The sequence below is a fragment of the Globicephala melas genome, chromosome 3 (assembly GCF_963455315.2).
Source record: "Globicephala melas chromosome 3, mGloMel1.2, whole genome shotgun sequence".
NCBI lineage: Eukaryota > Metazoa > Chordata > Mammalia > Artiodactyla > Delphinidae > Globicephala > Globicephala melas.
The window spans coordinates 38,118,726-38,140,381 of record NC_083316.1 but is presented as its reverse complement, the minus strand read 5'-3'; the positions used below and the strand labels follow the sequence as shown (position 1 = coordinate 38,140,381).

Below are 21,656 nucleotides of genomic sequence, written 5' to 3'. Positions count from 1 at the left end.
AGAAACTGCTCCGAGGAGGCGAGGTGGGGGAAGCCAGGATATACAGGGGTTTTGCGATAAGGGCAGGTAGTCGGGAACATCAAAAGATTATTGTTAATTAAAGAAAACCAGACATCTCAAGTTAAGGAATTTAGCGCTTTTCTATGTATGGGAAGATGCAAGAGTCTGAGCTCACTGAAATAGTTCCTTTGATATGCACCTCAGCCATTTGGGGCCAGGATCCTGTATTTTCACATCCTGAGTTTCCTCAGGGCTCACTGCAGGGAGTGGCTGCAGTCTGACGGCTGCTAGAAGGCAGATATTCTTTTCAGCCCTGGGTTTCCTCAGGGTTCACCGGCTCATGTTGGAGGGTTGCAATCATTGATGACTGTGACATCCTTTGTGTATTGATATGGCAGGAAATATTCCATTTATAAATATTCTATTTATCAAGTTCATTCTCTAAGTCTGTGAGTCTGTTTCTGTTTTGTAAATAAGTTCATTTGTATCTTTTTTTTTTTTAGATTCCACATATAAGTGATATCATATGATATTTGTCTTTCTCTGTCTGACTTACTTCACTTAGTATGATAATCTCCAGGTCCATCCATGTTGCTGCAAACGGCATTATTTCATTCTTTTTAATGGCTGAGTAATATTCCATTGTATTGTACCACAATACAATATATATGTACCACATCTTCTTTATCCATTTATCTGTTGATGGATATTTAGGTTGCTTCCAAGTCTTGGCTATTGTAAACAATGCTACAATGAACATTGGGGTGCATGTATCCTTTTGAACCATGTTTTTCTCCAGATATATGCCTAAGAGTGGGATTGCTGGGTCACATGGTAGCTTTAGCTTTAGTTTTTTTAAGGAAACTCCATACTGTTCTCCATAGTGGCTGTACCAATTTACATTCCCACCAACAGTGTAGGAGGGTTCCCTTTTCTCCACATCCTCTCCAGCACTTATTGTTTGTAGATTTTTTGATGATGGCCATTCTGACTGGTGTGAGGTGATATCTCATGGCAGTTTTGATTTGCATTTCTTGAATAATTAGTGATGTTGAGCATTTCTTCATGTGCCTCTTGGTCATTTGTATGTCTTCTTTGAAGAAATGTCTATTTAGGTCTTCTGCCTATTTTTTGATTGGGTTTGTTTTTTTGGATATTGAGCACACAAGTTGTTTGTAAATTTTGGAGACTAATCCCTTGTCAGTTGCATCATTTGCGAATATTTTCTCCCATTCTGTGGGTTGTCTTTCCGTTTTATTTGTGATTTCCTTTGCTGTGCAAAAGCTTTTGAGTTTAATTAGGTCCCATTTGTTTATTTTTGTTTTTATTTCCATTACTCTGGGAGATGGATCAAAAAAAGATATTGCAATTTATGTCAAAGAATGTTCTGTCTACGTTTTCCTCTAAGAGTTTTATATTATCCAGTCTGATATTTAGGACTTTAATCCATTTTGAGTTTATTTTTGTGTATGGTGTTAAAGAATGTTCTAGTTTCATCTTTTTTACATGTAGCAGTCCAGTTTTCCCAGCACCATTTATTGAAGAGACTGTCTTTTCTCCATTGTATAGTCTTGCCTGCTTTTTCATAGATTAGTTGACCATAGGTGTGTGGATTTATTTCTGGGCTTTCTATCCTGTTCTATTGATCTATAGTTCTGTTTTTTTTGCTAGTACCATACTGTTTTGTATCATTTTGCCCCTCAAAGTATAGTCAGTGATTGTTCCTTCTGTTAAGAAATGTGATCTTTTTGCTTGATTAATTATGTCACCTAAAACTTATGAGGCAGGTAAAAGTATCTTCCAGTCTGCCAGATCAGTGCTTCTGAACTGAATTGCACATACAGATTAACTGGAGGTCCTGATAATTGCAGATTTTGATTTAATGGTTCTGGGAGGGGCCTGAAATGCTGCCTTCTTAACAAGCCCCAAGTGAAGCTTATCCCAGGACCCCTTTGTGAGCAGCAAAATCTAGAGAATTAGAAACTGGACAAGTGTAAACATGAATAAATGTAAACAAGTATCAGAGAACTGTAGAAAAACTTAATTTTAAGTAGTGATATGTTTAGCCTGTTCAGAATAAAACCCAGGAGGGTCCCAGGGATTCCCAGCTCTGTTCCATTTGTGAGGAACATGACCTTAAGGTTCTCATTTGTTTATTAGTACATCAATTTTCTTGTTCTCAAATTGCTATAATAATTTGCTATCAAGAAGCTTAGTGCATTTATTTTTTGCTGAATGAGGGCAAGTAAGGGTTACAGCTGCTAACCTGGAAAAATGCATTAGAGAATAAAGAGCTTGAAGACCTTATACTACTAAAAAAAAATAGAATTGAATGAGAATAAGGAAGATCAAATTGAAATAAAGGATGAGTCAGTAGGGTATAGATTGTTAAACCCTTGATGAGATTTCCCAGGTATTGGCACACTGGCAACTTGAAATAAGAAGAATAGAAGAAAAGGTCAATTTGAATCCTTAAAATGCTGTGGGAGGCTTGGTGTAAGAAATACTACATCATAGAGTCTGGTACTAAAAATTTTTAATTTATCTTATGGAAGAAAAAAGAGAGAGCAACTGACCAGAAGCAATAGGAAATGGAAGAAAGAGGTTTGTCTTCAATTATTTAAACAAGAGGAAATTCTATAAAGCTATTTAAAGGAAGATTTATGAAATTTATATTTACAGAAAAAACATTCTATTAAAGACATTATGTATGATCAATTATTCATAATTAATATATAATGCCAACAAATTTCACAGGATATAAATATGAGAATAATTTAACTTAAAACAGAGTTGAGTACAACCTTCACTTCAAAAAAACAGAGAGGAGGGGGCAGATTAGTTAAATACAGGGTAACAAACAAATATTTAAAAAGGCTGTGAAGTTATTTGGAAGCACATTTATAAAAAATATTAATGGCAATAAAAATGGTTGACATAATGTTTTCAAAAAGCAGGAGATATTTTTCTACCAAGAATATGGTAGACTGGATTTGCTGAACCCCCAATCTGCTATATAACATGTACTCATACCAGATAAAAGGTACATGTCATTTTAAAATGAGTACTGCTAACCTGTAAAGGAATTAAGGTAAACCTGATAGGCTAAACATGAGGAGACTATATGAATCCAGAGAGATACGCAACCACCACAACCAGAGTCTTCTGCTTAAAGCCAGAACTCCAAAGGACTATAATTTCAGTGAAAGGGAAAATTAGGAAAAACCCTGCCTCTCAGAGGGGGCCAACTACAAAAATTTTCTGCCCCAAACTTAATGCTAGGTTGAGAAGGAAGAATAACAAGTCCATCTTCACATGAATTTGTTCTTTAAAATCTTACTACCTATATAATTTTTAAAAACTCAATTGAAAATTTATTTTATAGCTGTCCCTGATTGGTGTTATCTCCAAGAACCTAGCCAAAACAAAAACAAAACAACTTTGGAGAAATCCATATGTATTGCAGGTCTCAAAGAATTACCACTGACAAAATTCCATTAAATATGAAATTAAAAACAAGACTATCACAAAACTCATGAGGATATAGGCATCATGAGCAGAAACATAGAATAGAATGATAAAGATTTCAGATATTAGAACTATTATATAACCATAAAAGCTATATTTAAGATGTTTAAAGAAATCAAAGAAGTGTTCCAGGAATATAAATTAGAAAAAAATATATTATATCAAGCAGATTGGGAAATAATTTAAGAGAACTTTTAGAAATAAAAAATATCATAGAAATCAAAAACTTAAAGGACAGATTAAATACTAGATTAGAAACAGCCAAAGATAAAATAAGTGAATTAGAAGTTAGATGTGAAAAAATTATACTGGATATAGCAAAGGGAGGAAAGGAAAATGTGTATGTGAAACAGAGATTGAATTGAAACAGAGAGAGAAATAGGGTCAATATCTAATATGATCAACAAAAGAAAAATAGAATTAGGGAAAGATAATATCCATGGAAATAATATCTGAGGACTTTTCATAATTCAAATTTGTCAATGTTCAAGATGAAATAAAACACTTGAAAAATTTCCTAGCCTATTAAACATATTTAATTAGAAGCTAAAAATTCTTCCCACAAAAAGAGAACCAACATGTCCAGACATTTTTACTGGTGAGTTCTAACAAATGTTTTCAAGAAATGTATTATCACACAAAAAGCAAAAAGTATTCCAGAATGGAAAAAGAAGGAACACTTCATTTAATGAGGCCACTACAATCTTGATACCAACATTATACAAGAAATGTACGATAGGGGCTTCCCTGGTGGCGCAGTGGTTGAGAGTCCACCTGCCACTGCAGGGGACACAGGTTCGTGCCCCGGTCCGGGAAGATCCCACATGCCGCGGAGCGGCTAGGCCCGTGAGCCATGGCTTCTGAGCCTGCACGTCCGGAGCCTGTGCTCCACAACTGGAGAGGCCACAACAGTGAGAGGCCTGCGTACCACAAAGAAAAAAAGAAATGTACAATAAAGGAAAATTATAATCAATTTCCCTCATGAAACTAAAGACAAAAATTGTAAATTAGAAATTAGCAAATGAAGTCTAGCAATCTATGAAGAAAGATAACATAGTATGAAAACTGGGTTTATTCTATGAATGCAAGGACTTTTAACAATAGAAAAAATCTATAAATGTAATTCACATTAACAAGTGAAATGAAGAAAAGCAAATCATCATTTCAGGAGATGCAGAAAGTAAATTCAATAAAATTAAATAATTAAGTTTGATGAATCTAGCAGACTAGAAATAGAAGAGCTTTTAGTGTCCACTTATAAATCAGAAACTCTTCTTGGTCTTTCAAGTAGAGGTGAGTTAATGGAGATAATTAATTACGCAGATGATGGAAGCCAAACCAGGCATGGTGAGTTAGCTACTTAAGAGCAGGAAACCAGCAGTTCCCCTAGGGCTAGAAGGATAACGGTAAGAGTTATCTCTGGTGGCCTCAGCCTGCAGCGGCTTGTAGCATTGTTTTGGTTCCTGGCCAGTGATTGAGGTCAGGTCACGTCAGTGAGAGCACTGAATCGTAGCCAGTAGACCAGTGGTCAGTGACAAGGCCCTGGCCCTATGGCTTTGCAGAAAAGGAATTCCCACAAAGACGGAAAGTAGTGAAACAAGTAAAGTATGTATTAGGAGAAAAAAGAAGTACAGTACATGTGGATAGACACACAGGTGGGCTCAGAGAGAGAGAGTCGTGCCCTCGTGGCAGTTTGAATCACTTTTATGGGGCATTTCTTCTGGGTTTCCTTTGACCAATCATTTTGATCTGCCTGGTTCAAAGTCTGTATTTGGTATATCTCAAGATTTTCCCATGTGTGTGTGCACATCTCTTAGCCAAGACGGATTCTACTGAAGAGGCCTATGGGTAAGTGAGCATTAGTTGGCATCACTCCCCTTTTGGCCTCTAAGGAGCCCTTCTGCTCATGTGTAGTCGGGGAGGTCTCCTGACTTCGAGAATGAGGAATATGTGGTCTCTTACCTTCTATCTGGGAAGGGCCCAGCCTCCTCTCTCAATTGTCCTGTTATTCCCATCTCTGAGTAGCGGTCCACAAGGAACGAAGTCAAACCGTTTGCCCTGGGGGCCCATCTGTCTCCTGCCTCAGGAGGTATCATTATCAGAGACAGGAGACCAGAATCTCAGGCAGGTGCTAGAGCTGAGATCAGCACTGTCTACTGTAGTTGGCTCCATGAAAGTAGGGGCCATTTGTCAGGAGTTGGGCCCCCAGGAAAGAGACGAGCTTTGCAGGAGATACCATAGGAGACAGAGAGCTGATACCCTGGCTTCTTCCACTGCCTCTCACAGATGCCTGGAAATGTATTTTCCTGAAATACAAAACAGAGCAGGAGAGTAGATAGGAAGCAATCTGAGAACAAACTAGTTTGGGACCTAATAAATGATTGAATAGAGCAGGGAAGAGAGGGACTGGTCAAAGCAGGTGGCTTCAATGGTATTTCAATGTCCTAGTTTTGAAACTCAGAGGTGGATACATTATTGTTTTACTATGTATGTCAATATCTTATACCTATTTTATAAATATTATTTTATATATATTCAGTATTTAATTACTTTTCAAAACAGCTGTATACAAATTTGTATGTACAGTATAATCCCATTATTGTTGCACATCTTTTACATAATAGTATTTAAATACATAAATATGGAAATATACATGAACTTTGAAAGCTAGAATATGAACATGAGACAAAAATGTACCCCAAGTTATAGTTATGTTACAAGAATTGAATTTAAAAAGAAAGAAGCAAATTGCAAAAGAAAATATCACTCATTCTTAGAAGCTGTCCAAGAAATGTTCTGTGGCCATTCCAAATCCAACTGCTACAAACTTAGGGAAGCATAACTGAACTATGGCTTAACTCAGAAAGCTTATATATTTAGTAACCATATTTATTCTGCCTCAGGAAATGATGTCTTAACAGAAGAGGGTTAATCTGCATGGAGTCTGTAAAAGGGAAGCTTGGATAGAATTAAGTTATGTATTTGTCCAAAATTATCTAGAGGCAAAGGACAGTTGGTCGACAGGAGTGAATCTCTGATTTTTTTTCTTTTGACATTATATAATATAAATCAGAGAAAAAAATACTGAAAGGGAATGTGCTAAGATTTTAATAGTGACTATTTCTGTCAATGATTTTGGTTTTACTCTTTACTATTTTCTATATATTTCTAATGTCTCTTAATGAGTATATAGTATTTAAAAAATACAAAAACAGCAATGAGTAATGCACTAAAATAATTTTTTTAAAAAATTGTGACCTTTGCCATTGTCTTAGTCTGCTGGGCTGCTATAACAAATTGCCACAGACTGGGTGGTTTATAAACAACAGAAATTTGTTTCTCACAGTTCTCACAGTTCTAGAAATCCAAGATCAAGGCAGCGGTATATCTGGTATCTGGTGAGAGTCCACTTGCTAGTTTACAGCCAGCTGTCTTTTCACATGTCCTTACATGGCAGAAAGGGGGAGGGATCTCCCTGGCGTCTCTTTCATAAGGGCACTGATCCCATTCCTGAGGGCTCTGTCTTCATTCCCTAATCATCTCCCAAAGCCCCATCTCCCTATACCATCACCTTGGGGGTTACGATTTCAGCACATAAGTTTTGGAAGATACAAACATTCAGACCATAGCAGCAATGTTTATAAGCCAATCACGAAAGGGAGAGACACAGGTAGAAAGGGGGGCAATCAATCTCCCAATTTGCTCAGGAATGAGGGGTTTTTTGGATGTGGAACCTTTGTTGCTAAAATCAGGACAGTACTGGACACAACAGGAATTCACTTTTCAACTGTGATTTTTTTTATGTTGGTCTAGAGACCTGACTGTTCTGATGAATAGAGCGAGAAGATGTAATATCCCTGGAAAGACAGTTGAAATTTTCCCATTACCTGCCCTATTAAATATTGATACTCTGCATCCTTGTGAGAAAATATCTTATACTTTGAAAGATAATGTCTTCGTTAATTAGGTGAGAGCAGAGCCCTTGGAGATTGTGACGTAAGAATGGTTCCTAGATAGAGAAAAAGGGGAAGCTGATAAAAGAAATTGAGAGGAGGCCATGGAAAAAATTTTCTAATCGCACTAATTTTCCTAGACCCTATGTTGCAGAGTGAAAATATGCTTTCAAGAGGTAGACTTCTAGTAATGAACTCTAACAGAAATTTTCAAACCAAGTTTCAAAAAGCAGAATATGTGTCCATATAGTTGTTGTATTTTATTTCCCTTTGTCTGTCATTATCCTGTGGTTAGGTATATACTCGGGATCTCTTTGGGAAAAAGGGACATTATATTTGACAAGACAGGACTTGGATTTTCTTAAGTATCTCAGTCCTATAGGGTGGCTCTCAACCTTGGCTGCTCATTAGGGAACATTTTTAAATATCCCAATGCCCAGTCACACTTTAGAATTTGGGAGTAGGACAAGCATCATTATTTTTTAAAGCTTTCAGACCCAAGAACCATTAATCTTATAACAGTGCAATTCCTATGAAGAACACAGATATTGTAAGTAGATTTGTTACAACTGTGTTATCACTAGGCCAGATCAGTCTATAGGAATCTATCAGTGGTAAGGACTTGAGTTAAATTTAAGAGAAGTATCATTAATGCAAGAGTGGTGTTTGGTCCTGTTTGAGGCCTAAGGCATATGTGTGGGCATAATAGAATCATGTTTAGAGCTTTAAAAAAGGGCCCAGGCCTCACACTGTCCCAATTAAATCCAAATCTCTACCTGATTGTGTCCAGAGTATTAGTATAAAGAAATAGCGATTCTGTTGCATAGCCAGGGTTAAGATGCAGCATTCAAAACAATCATTATGTGAAACACCTGTTTCAGAAGAGCTACTTTCCAGACTTTGAATTCAGAGGAGACAAGGCAAGCAATAAAACAATCAAGCCAAAGGTCTGGAAAAGCTAGTAGATAATAGGGTGTCAATTTAAATTAATTCAGTTATTTGGTTAAGATTGCTGGGTAAAATTTCACTTAAATTCCAGTTGGCCAAATAGAATGAAAATATTGAGTGTCCTTTTATAGAAACAATATTGTGTTTTTCTGAGTGCTTTGAAAGAGGCTGGAAGTGTTAGATATGAAGTACATCCATTTGTTAAATGGGCAAATGTTCTGTTTTATTTTATTTACGTAATGTGAAATGTTTGGCCACCTGGAGCAGTGCCTGAAAGTGGATGTAAAACGGAAAATGTAGTCAGTGAGACTGATTAATAACCATGGGCAGAAAAATAGGCCAAGTGGAAAAACTTATTCATGTAATTGCTTCATTTTGCTGACTGCAAAAGAATTTGTTTGGGAAGTGATTTCAGCTATTTAACTTTGTAGATTGATAGATCAGAGAAAGGTCTTTAAAAATGACATTACACAATCTTGCTCATAACATGAAATTAGTTTGACCCAAGAGATATATGCCACTTTTTGTATCTACCTTATAAGACCTCCGTCCTGAAAAAATAATTATTGTACAACATAAACAGACTTTGTGAAAGGAAAGTTAGGAAGATAGCAGAGTACTTTCCTAAAAATCGTGGTTTAAAAATTATCAAATTTTAAAAGACATTTTTCCTTATTTATACACAAAAATAAATGGGAGAAAACAGAAAAACAGCCATAATTTCATGTACCTGATAACTCACGCTGACATAAAAATATAATTCATGCACCAGATAAGAAAATCCAAGAATTAAATTAAGGTAAAAATAAAATATAAAATTCTTCTTCTCTAGTCTTCCACCACCATACATCTAGAACTTTCCCTGCAGATAGCTGTTAACAATTTCTTGCCTTTCTAAAAATGATTTTAACACATATCCCCCAGTATAGAATATATATCTTAAATAAGTTATAGAAAATATAACTATCTTTCAGAATTACACAAAAAGATGCTCAGAACCTAGGCTTTGTGCTTTTTCCCCAGCTTTACTGAGATAGAATTGACAACATTATGTAACTTTAAGATGTACAGTAAGATGATTTGATATACATATACATTGGAAAATGATTACCTAGGCTTTGTGTTTTTACTTAATAATTTATCTTCAAGATATTCTTACTTCTAACAATTGCATTGTATGAACACTTCATTTAAACCCTCTGCTACCAACAACATTAATGTCTAGTCTTGGTTTATGTACCTTTGCAAGATTATCTATGTGATAAATTCCTGTCAGTGAAATTGCTGTATACGAATTTAACATTTTTTGTTGCTGAATGTTGGTGCTCAAGAAGTATCATACCAGATTTAAGAAAAATATTCTGGCTCCTTGGACTGTATTCTCTACTTTTCATCATATTATTATCAGCACCAGGATGTTAGGACTCTTTCTCAGAGAGTAACAGAAAGATCAAGGAAAGTGAGAAGTAATGAAACTAGATTCAGTTAATCTCTGGCTTGTCAGCAGCTTTCATGAAAGATTTGTTTGTTGAAGAAGTTGAACCCATTAGCTTAAACAGGGATTCACTCTGTTAGCTCTAACAGAGCATGGACAACTAAAAGTTCATTGGAAATTAATTGAAAATAATGCAGTGCTGTGAGATGGAGGAACATGATTTACAGGAAATTATACCAAGTGCTCTGAATTAGCCAAGGGTAAACAAATGCAAACCACCATTCAATAAAGATTACTATAAGCTGATAAAACAAGTCAAAGTATAAGAATAGAAGATCGGTAAGAATGAGTGAATTTACAGAGACAAATAGCAAAGATGTAAAATACTGGAAAGAGGAACAGTGAGTGGATGCATGAGTTGATGATATGGTTTCACAGGAGAGACCTATTCATTTATGAAGAAATTTCAATCTTCAAAACACTACCATCTCACCAGTAAGAATGCCATGAACTCACTGTTAAGATTTGCATTTATGTGTTTTTTTGTTTGTTTGTTTTGCTTCACTTTGTTTTGTTTTATTTTGGGGTTTTGTTTTTGGAGGGGGCTGCTGATGTTCTCACTTTATACTGTTTGCCTCTAGAGTTTAAAGACAGGGTCAGTAACCAATAAAGACAGTAGGTGTCTTTATTTTGTTGTTGTTTCTTTGGGGTTTTTTTTGCGGTACGCGGGCCTCTCACTGTTGTGGCCTCTCCCGTTGCGGAGCACCCGCTCCGGACGCGCAGGCTCAGCGGCCATGGCTCACGGCCCCAGCCGCTCCGCGGCATGTGGGATCTTCCCGGACCGGGGCACGAACCCGTGTCCCCTGCATCGGCAGGTGGACTCTCAACCACTGCGCCACCAGGGAAGCCCTGGTGTCTTTTGTTTTGCCAGCAAAATATTTTAAAATTTTTGAAATGTGAATACACTGAGATCACCAAGGTGACATTCTACTTTTGCTCTGCATCCACATGTTTCACTCAAGAACCTAGAGAGTGTATTAGAAGGTGGTAAGCATCCTGGTAATACCAGCCAATGTTTATCGTTGCTTTCTTTCTATGTGCCAGGAATTGTGTTGACCACTTTAACAAGATGTTACTCCTTAACGTGAACACAACACCCCAGGAAGAAGGTATGATGATTTAGGCCAGTTTAGATATTATGGGAACTAAAACTTAGAAAAGTTAAGCAACTTGCCCACATTTACAAAACTAGTAGGTGGAAGAGCTAGGATTTATATAGGAACTTTCCAGCTCCACAGCCAGTGCTCTGTTTGTTCAGGAATTCTGATATTTAATTTACCAGGACTCTTGGCATTTATTATAGTTATACATATTTTCAGAATTTGCATTTTAAAGGAATAATGTTGATATTTAATCTCATTAGTGAACAGGGAATTTCAAATTGAAGAATAAACTATTTTTTTCATCCATCCAATTATATTTTAAAAATTCAGAGCTGGTGAGGATTCAGGGATACCAACATTATACATTGTTGGTAGAAAGGTGAATTGGAAACTTTTTGTAAAGTAATCTGCCAATAATCATTATTTTTCTTAAAGACAAAATACCATTTGACCTTGAAGTTCTACTTTTGGGATTTGGGCCTATGGAAATTGAAGCACCAGTGTGAAAGAATACATATTCCAGAAAGTTAGATGTTAATTGCTGCTTCATTTGCAGTAGCAAAATATATGAGACCATGGCGAATCTCTATTAACAGGAGAATGATTAAATAACTTGTAGAATTAAGTTATATGTATATTCACACTCACATATATACACATACACACATACATACATTTTATTTACATCTATATGTAAATATTATGCAGTTATGTAAGGTAACAGTTTTGATTTTTTTTTTATTGACCTGGGGAAGTGTTCATACTGTATGACATGTAAGAGAATCAATATGTTTATATGAGTTTAAGTGGCAAAGTCAAATTACATTTATAAAGTTTATTACAGATTTTATAAAGGGTAAAAATTTACATATAAATTCCTCAAAAATTGTTAAAACAGCACGGTGAATCATTTTGTGTAGCTTATTTTTGATGGCCTTGGGGACATTGGTGCCAATTTATCCTCCACTGTATCACTAAATGGGGTCAGCCTACGTTGAGGCAATGAAGAATGAGAACCGTTCATCCTTGCTTTTGTACAACTAAGAAAAAAAAATTGGAGGGTGATGGAATCTTTTACTCTGGAATTCTTAATAAAATTTCAAGGAAGAAGGAATAACAATTTTTATTATATCAATGTATTTATGTCCTCCTAGGAGAAAAGGAAGAAATTCCAAATCTTTAGAATTCTTGAATAGCAAAAATAGAGAAAACAGAATCAAATAGCAATGACACCGGCATGGTCTACAGCTTGTGGACTGGGCTGGAGATAACACAAGTGTGATATTACTTAGGCCTGAAGAACCCAGACATTCTGATTTTAGGCCTCTGTGTCCAAGACTCTTGGAAATTTGTTGTCAGACCACAGCTCTTTGATTTTGTGTAATGTCAGGGAGCCACTTTTCTGTCAGGTGGAAGTGTTAGGGCATCTGGCAGATAGTCTTTTACACCTTTTTTTTTTTTTTCTGGTCTATTTGTATTGAAGATGTTGATGCCTTCTAGCATCCTCTGTGTTGTTTTTCTTTTTGCACAACAGCATGAGCTCAAAATTTTTGCACTCATTGGAATGGAGAGTCACACTTTGAGATGTGGGTCAGTGAACTTTCGTGTTCTCTGCTTCTTTCTGACACATGAATGAAATTGTAAAGCTTTTTGTGGATGTGAAATGAAATTCAAGTTTTTCCCTATTCTTATGAGAAAAGGTTAATTAGCCTTTAAAGTGGTCTGTTTTCTTGTTTTTTGTTTTTTGTTTTTTTTTTTTGCGGTACGTGGGCCTCTCACTGTTGTGGCCTCTCCCGTTGCGGAGCACAGGCTCCGGATGTGCAGGCTCAGTGGCCATGGCTCACGGGCCCATCCGCTCCATGGCATGTGGGATTTTCCTGGACAGGGGCACGAACCTGTGTCCCCTGCATCGGCAGGTGGACTCTCAACCACTGCGCCACCAGGGAAGCCCTAAAGTGGTCTGTTTTTAAGTGTTACTACTCTTTCATTTTTTTCTCTCTCTCTCCAAAATCTTTGGCAGATTAATTGGGCACAAAAATCAGTCATTCTGTGAACATTCTAGGACAGTGGTTCTCAAAGTAGTCCTTGGTCCAGTGTTATCAGCATTACCTGGGAACTTGTGAGAAATGCAAATTCTTGGGCTTTATGTACTAAAGCACTTATTGCCAACTGAGTGTCAAGGAATCTGTATTTTAGTAAGCCTTCCTTCCAGGTGATTCTCCTGCACACTCAAGTTGAATCACTGTTGCAGCAGTAACTAATGAAGACCGTTTTGCATGGCTTGTAAAATGGAGAGTTCTAACTTTTGAGAGGGTTTTGCTCGGTTTGTCTAAACCAAGCTTTTGGTGAGCCTGAGTACGTTTTGTAGTGGGAATTGTTGCTTTTGACTTGTCTGAAGTGGCATCTCCTTCTGAAAACTCTAAAGCGTTTGGAGTGTATAACTTTCTCCTTTCTCTCAAAAGAAAACAGGAAAATCTCACAGAAATATAAAAATGAGTCAAAATAAGATGTGAGGGATATTCAGTATGCCAACAATAAGGTATGACTAAATCTCAACAATTATGTCCCTAACTTGACCCACCATCTGACTGGATGAGGCCTATAAACAAACAGCACATAAAGGTACACAATCAAATAGGGAGAAAATCATCACTGGCCCAGAATTTGATAATGACCTTCTGTTGTGTGATATAAATATCTTTTAGACAAATTCTTATATATTTTACCATCTTTGGAGAAAATTAATAAATTAGGGTAAACAATCTCTTAAATTTAATGAAGCTCCTGTTTTCATTGGCATATCTATATAAACTAACTTGCTGACCTGTGTACAGCTCAGAGGAAAAAATACAGAGGTTTAGTTTTGAGTTGAATTAATGGACTTCACTGCTATGTGAGATGAGAAAAAGCAAAGGAAGGCAGGTCGGTAAAAGGAATCAAATAATGTTAAGGACTTTGGTACTTTAAAACAAAATTTGAAGGGTTTTACTATTGAATTAAAATGAAGCTTACTAATATTTCTAATCACGGGAAATTCTTGAATAAATGCATATGGCTTGATAGTTTTGTTCTAAATAAATCATATGTTTTCTTCCTGTTTTTATCACAATGTTAGAATTAATGTTAGCATTTTTTTCTAATTTATAACATACCCTAATTAATCAGAAGTCTCTAAATGTCCCATGTTGGTTTTATGGTTCAACTAAATTGAATTATAGTAAGTACTGTCTTTTAAAAAGTTTTATTCCTGGAACTTGAGGTAGGGCTACAAATCATTACATTGTTTAGGCAAAATTACACACTCTGGGAAAAACTTTTCAAATTTCATACCTAACAAAATTTTAACATACATTTTTGTTTCTCTGTAATGGGTCAGCATAAATTGAATTTTAATATACCACTTAACTTTAAGAACTTGGATTAATATTACATTGAGATAATTAACAAATAATCTCTGGATACTCAAGCAAAATTTTTAATATATCCCTGTCCCTTATTTTTATATGTTATAGAATGACTATCAGATAAAAGAATTAACAGTATGTACAAATATCTTTAACTCCTATTGGTGCACCCATTTTTTCTATTTTAAGAAATCAAGTCAGTGTGAATGTAGGCAAAGCACATGCAAGATAATGTGTTTTTGTTTATCAAGGCAAAAAGGGAGTAACTTTTTAAAAATAGTAAAATTGTTATGGTTTGCCATAATACCAAATTAGACTTTAAAATACAAATCTGAGGGTATATAACAATTGTAGAATATCTGTGGCAAGTAAACTTTATTCACTATATAGTTCATGATACTTGCATATAATGAGTTTAAATGAGCAATACAATGTTTACAATGTTTTGACTAAATTGTTTTAATTTAATGAGTTTATATATAAAATGTAAAAGGGCTTTTGAATCTCTTATTGCAAAATCTTATATAGATGATCTAAGAAAAGTAATAATATTTGGGTTTTCTTTTTCATAAAATGATAAATCAATGTTTGTATACTAGCATGCTCTTCATAAAAATAGTAAAGTTACTCTCTTCCAGATAGCAAAGGTTCTTCATTTAGTCAAGACACTCAACATTTTTGCTTCAGTTATGTATTTGAATACTCTTTAACAAAATCTCATTTTTAATAACCATTTTGTCTCACTGTTTCTAATGATCAGTGTTTCTTATTGCGGTGCTTTTTTTATGCCTTTTATTATTCATTGTCCTTAGGTGCTTAAAACTTACGCTCATATTTATATCCTCTGATATATTTATTTTTGTGGTAAAGCAGTCATGTTTCCATATAAGAGTGAGGTGAAGAGTGGTGAATCAACTTTAAATAACAACATGACCATTCTCCTCTGATGTCATTTTGGTCATTATAAAAAGGAGTTAAGAAAGCCTTAATTACTCTGCCCTATTTGGAGAACATTAAGCTGATGAATGTGTGATGCATTTAACATAGATATAGAAAAATTTTCTGCATCCATTATGTAACTAACTTCTAATGTTCAGATTGCTTTGGCATAATACAGATTATTTTCTGCCATTAACTAGAAAGTAAAAATTTACAAGTCAGAAAATTATGTCCTAAATTCTGAAAGACACCAACAAAGGATATCTTTAAGTTGACTATTTATGATTGTTGATTTGGAAATTAACTTCTTAAAAACTTTGAGATTTAATATACCAAGGCTATGAGAATTCTATCTGATAACTTATGCAGTGTAAGTTGTTACATATTGAAAATTCATTGTTCATAAAAAATTGTGTTCAGAACTGTCTTGTCTTCCTGCTCCCAGAAAATAGCTTCAGTTCTTAGTCACATTGAAGAATCGAGGTCTAATGTAATTCTTACCTGCAGAATAGAGAAAACCTAGAATCAAAGCTTCTATGACTAATCCTTGGGTAACAAGTCTCATGTGAATAAAATGAATGAACATTTTCTGACCTCTTCTGTACTTTAACTTGTAAAGATCATTGGATACTATAGTTAGAAAACTGGTAACCCTCAGGGGCCAAAGGGGAAGCTCTTGATTTCCTGATTAGTTTAGGATAATTGGCTTTCCGCATCATTTGCACATCAACTGTTATCTGAAGACATTTTTTTCTTTGAAGTGTCCCATCACCTGCTGTCTGTCTTCTGACAGACAGAAGCCCCATATCTCAGTACAGTCTAAGGCAGGGACACATTTACATGAACTTTCTCACTAATTGACAATGGGAAAGCCCAGTCTCACAAACCCCTTGGGGGAGTGGTCGGTAGCTACTGGTCAAGGTTTCCACAACCTCTGCTGGAAAATCACGGGTAGTGCCACCTGGGCCGCAATCAAACTTAAGGCTTCAGAAGATGAATTTACTTAATTCTGCCCTTCACAGGACAGCTCCCAACTTAAGCACCAGTACCTGATCCCCGGACAGAGATTCAAGGGGAAGGCGGGCGCAGGGGTGTAATAGGCTGGGGTGGAGTTGTAGAGGGCTAGCAAAAATTCTTGTCCTTTTAGGAGATGTGCTTTCCCAGAGTGGCACCACTGCAGCTGGGATGCTGAACTAAGTTGGGAGCCCACCTGGGGTTACCCGATGGCAGGGCTCTTGACTCTGCAACCTCTATTGTTGACACTCTTTTTGATACTACTTTTCCAAAATTTAACCCTCCAACTGAAAATAGCAGACTATTAAGTTTTTTTTTTTTTTTTTTTTTAAGAAGATGTTGCAGGTAGGAGTTTATTTATTTATTTTTGGCTGTGTTGGGTCTTCGTTTCTGTGCGAGGGCTTTCTCTAGTTGTGGCAAGTGGGGGCCACTCTTCATCACGGTGTGCAGTCCTCGCATTATCGCGGCCTCTCTTGTTGTGTAGCACAGGCTCCAGACGCACAGGATCAGTAGTTGTGGCTCACGGGCCTAGTTGCTCCGCGGCATGTGGGATCCTCCCATACCAGGGCTCGAACCTGTGTCCCCTGCATTAGCAGGCAGATTCTTAACCACTGCGCCACCAGGCAAGCCCAAGATTTTTTTTATGAATACAATATCTCTAGGTTTCCTAGATGACCACTGGGCAACCCCAGAGATCTGCTTTCTAGCCATATACAAGAAGAAATAAGAAATAAAGGTGATATTTTTCATTCTCCAGATTCTTAATTAGCTCAACACTCCCAGTGGGAGTCGTTCTGCTTTTCAAGCCCACAATATAAGAACACCTAACAAGTAAAAATAGTCCTAGATTAATTAAACACAATAATTATTTATAATTACTGTGGCTACATTGCAACAATTATGTACTTTTCAGGTTGGATTGAGGCATATTTATGGTCATGTACAAAGACTGGTATAATAACTGTCCACCAATTAATTTTTTTAAAATAACCTTATCAACTGGTGACAGTAATAATATATACTTTATGGGGTAAATTAAAGGCCCTAGAGATGTATTAGAATTCTCTTATTTTCCTTAATATGCTTGTTCTTTTATGGCATTCACTGATACAAGTTTTATTAAATGAATTGGTATTATACCTCAAAAGAGAATTTCATTCTCCTTCATTGTGAGGTTGTTTACTATGAAGCAAAATAAACCAGACTTTTTGGTCTTGTTATCAACATCTTCTTTCTCTTTAAAACAAAGGCCTCTAGAAGCAATGTCAAAAGAGCTTCAGTAAGAACTGTACCAGACGCGGTAGATACTCTTGATACCACAGGAAACTGACTCATGGATATCAGCCTCCCAAATGAGCTGACCTTGTTCTCACAAACAATATTCTAACTATACCAAGTGAATGAGTCAGGACTTCCAAGTCTTTTATGTAGAAGCAGGTGAATTCATGAAGGTAGACTGCACAGCTCAAGACCAGTAAAAGAAGAAGTAATTGCTTAGGACTAAAGGGACTTAATAAAGTGATTTAGTTGGGGTTAATCTAATTTTTTATTTTAATGAACACGAGAGAACCCCTTTTTTTCTTCTGAATCTATTTCTAACCCTCAATTTAAGATTAAATTGTGTAAAAACTAAATGGAACACTCCGAATTGGAATTCTCAGTGTTGAGAAAAATATACCTTATGAAAATTCTTTATATAGAATTGAAACTAATAAGTTTCCAAGAAAAAATAGAGTTAATGATTTTGTAAAATCTTATGCTACATTTGGCTTTGTCTATTAAAACACTCATGAAATTAGTTGTAATGGTTAAACATTATACAAAATTACTTCCCCCCCCTCCAAAGTTACTTTTAATAAAGACCTTTACTTTTCATGACAATGTAGTTATTTGTATTGGTTCAGTAAGAACTGGTTTTCTTTTTTACCTGAATATAATTGGAAAAATCAAATGTTTACCATTACCATGCTACAAATTCCATTTAATTAGACAAGACAGACCCAGTAATAAAAACATGTTCTATGTTTTGCATGCAGAAGTGATGCCTACAGCATCCTTCAGGAACCTGATCTGGTACTTGCTCTATGGACTAGGGAACTCAGCCTTGGAGGTGGAAAAGGATGCCACTTCTTGACAGGACAAGGACAGTAAGAAACTTGAGTATCTTTTATAAAAAGGACACCCTTAAAATTATAAGTACTGTAGACAGAATCAGGTAGAATGAATTGGATGGATTAGTCTGCTCTCAACTGAACTAGTAAGCACATAGAAATAAATTAAAACCACAGGGCCTGGGCTTCCCTGGTGGCGCAGTGGTTGAGAGTCCGCCTGCCGATGCAGGGGACATGGGTTCGTGCCCCGGTCCGGGAGGATGCCACATGCCGCGGAACGGCTGGGCCTGTGAGCCATGGCCGCTGAGCCTGCGCGTCCGGAGCCTGTGCTCCGCAACGGGAGAGGCCACAACAGTGAGAGCCCCGCGTACCGCAAAAAAACCCAAAACCAAAAACAAAAAACAAACCATAGGGCCTTACAAACCTACAGATAGAAGTAAACTCTTGAATCTTAGTATCATATTGTTCCATTAAAAAACCATACAAAGAGATAATTACATATTAATCAACATTTCTTGTTACATCTATGCAAATAAAATGAGTCAAAGTAAAATATAAAATCAATAATACTGATTGAGAAAATGTTAAGCAAATGTAGGTAGGCAAATGTGTCCTATGGGCAGGAAACATGACCACAGGAAGGACTGTAAAAGCAGAAGTGACACCTGGCACTGCCACCATTGTAAGCACATGTACCACATCCCACCACTGAAGAAAGAAAAAAAAAAACCCTCACACTTCACTCTGATATAAATAAAAAATAGAAGGCTCTGTCTGTCTGGTTCTATCTAGTCCCCCAAATAAATAAAACTTTGAGTATTTTCTTTAAATTGCTAACTCAATAAAAATGACTTTATTGTCGACAAGGCGATTGTCTGAAGATATATCATGAACTTTGTGAGTATGGTAACCATGATAAAATTGCTGTTTGCCACCATGAACACACTTGACAGTCTTTATAATATTGTTCGTTTACTTTAAAAGACTGGTCCTGTTTTTTATTTTGTTGGGCTACTTCTTCTGAAGTTGACTTCCTCATATTTCTTTGCAAGCAAATGCCACCTTCGTTTTTCCATATGCTTTTGTTTCTGAGCCTTCCTTTCATGCTCCATACACAAATCAGTAGGTGATGGAACCTGCAGCTATATTTGGGATTTTATGCTTCACTGTTCACTTTCAAAGGAAGAGAATATTTTTGTTCTAGGCTTCTTAACAAAAGACCTGAAATTCACCCAGAACCAATAAATGTCCTTTATATTCACCTTTGGCAAGAAGGCTTTAAGTATTTCTAGCTCATTACTTCAGAACTCAATAGTATTTCACCCTTGCTGCTAATCCTGACCTCATCTATGTTCTTATGTTGTCTTATGCCCCTATAATTGATTCAGTGACTCAGTAATAGGCTTAATTTCTTAACAATTTAGGCCATGCATCAGTCTTGCTATCTCTCAGCCATTTTCCTCAATAGTTTTGTACCACACCTCTGCCTGTCTGCCTTCTATTTACTAACACAGTTCCCCAAGTTGATTTATCCACTCTTTGAAATACCTAATTTTTGGTCCTGCACTGACAGCTTGCCTGGGTTTGCACTGGTTTTTGGTTGTTACCATCTACAGGTTCTGAAAATATCATCTAGACTGTACATCACCTCCAGCCAGGCCTGTTCTCCCAGAATCTGCCTTAAATGAGCAGATTTTGTTTCAAGTTCCATCTTCTCCCCATCTACTCCATTTCATGACAGTTAGAGAAGCCATGCACTAATGTAGGACAAGCAGTGATTTAGCAGAGAAAAATGTTACTTCAGGGTGAGTTCGGGGAAAGCACTTTGATGGAGAGTCAGCTAAGATCAGTTCTGATAATAGGTAATCTGTAGAGCATGTAGGTGATGGAATGATGAAATGGAAGATGAAGTAGATACATATGGACATTCCAGATAGAAACAATGAAAGCAAAAATGTGACGACAAGAAATGAAATGGCTTTGACGAAGACAAGGAAATAATTCAGATTCTTCAGATCATCAGTGTTGGGGGGAGCTGGGCTTATGGAAATCAATGGTTAATGTATCAGAACATGGGCGCTGTTGGGAAATGGGACACAAACTGGGTGACTCATGTATAAGGTGACCATTCAACAGGGGGAGTGGCTTCTCAGTTGTAAACATGGCTGAATGTCACTGAACGTTAAGGCCACCTTCAGTTAAAACCTTACTGAAATTATATTGACCTCTGATGACCTTCAGAGAACACCAGTTGGATGGATTGATGGTAAGAGAAATTTGAGAGGGCAATAGAGCAAATCTGAGCATGAATCCCTACTATATAATTTATCTAAGCCTTCAGCTTGATCCAGTGATTTGTTTGTTCTGACTGTGGTCAAAACACTAGGTACAACCCTATTGGAACAATAAATCCAGTCATAATAAATGACAAGGGCATTCAAGCGGAGGCAAGAAGCAAAATATTTTACAAGTGTAAAGATCCACTGTGTTAGGTCTTGTCCTTCCAACAAGCTTCTCCAATGTTTTCATGTTGCCGACCCACCTGCCTACCCTCCAGCTGGACAGACTCCTTCTATTTGCTAATTCCCCTGATAGTGATTACCTGATTCTCTGTTCCCCAAATTGATTCGTCCTGTTCATTCAGAAATGTCATTTTTAGGCTACTAATAATACTTACATATAAAACAAGCTGAGTTTTTATCAAATAAAAGATTAAAATCAGGGAGTAATAAATAATGAAATTAGATAGTTTTCTTTCTTGGGTATTAGTTAAGTACAACATTATAGAGCCCTGAAGAAATAATGACTATATTACAAAAGAATATAAAAATAGTTGGAGCCCAGAAGCCATGTCTACCAGCTAATTCAGTGATTTGGCTGGTTTTTTTTTCACCTGAATGGTAGTAGTCTTTTTAAAGGCTTTTAATTTATATCACAGGGGAAAAAGAGCTGAGTACATATTAGAGAAATCTGACGGCAATCATCTCAAATTTCAGTTTCTATTTTCTGTAAATTAACTGTCGTTTTTGTAAACAACTCCTTAATGTCTTTGTAAAGTGTTTTTAATCCTACTGACTTAGCTATTGTATCAAATAAATAGCCAATTCCATTGGGGAAGGATTAGGGGCTCATAAGTGAGAATCAATATTTCATTTGGATAA

General features: G+C 36.3%; 1 pseudogene; it reads right to left on the bottom strand.

Annotated features, from left to right (window-relative positions):
• Positions 1–15,824: 15,824 nt before the first annotated feature.
• On the bottom strand, positions 15,825–16,117 carry LOC115866443 (HIG1 domain family member 1C-like; annotated as a pseudogene).
• Between the last annotated feature and the right edge of the window lie 5,539 nt (positions 16,118–21,656).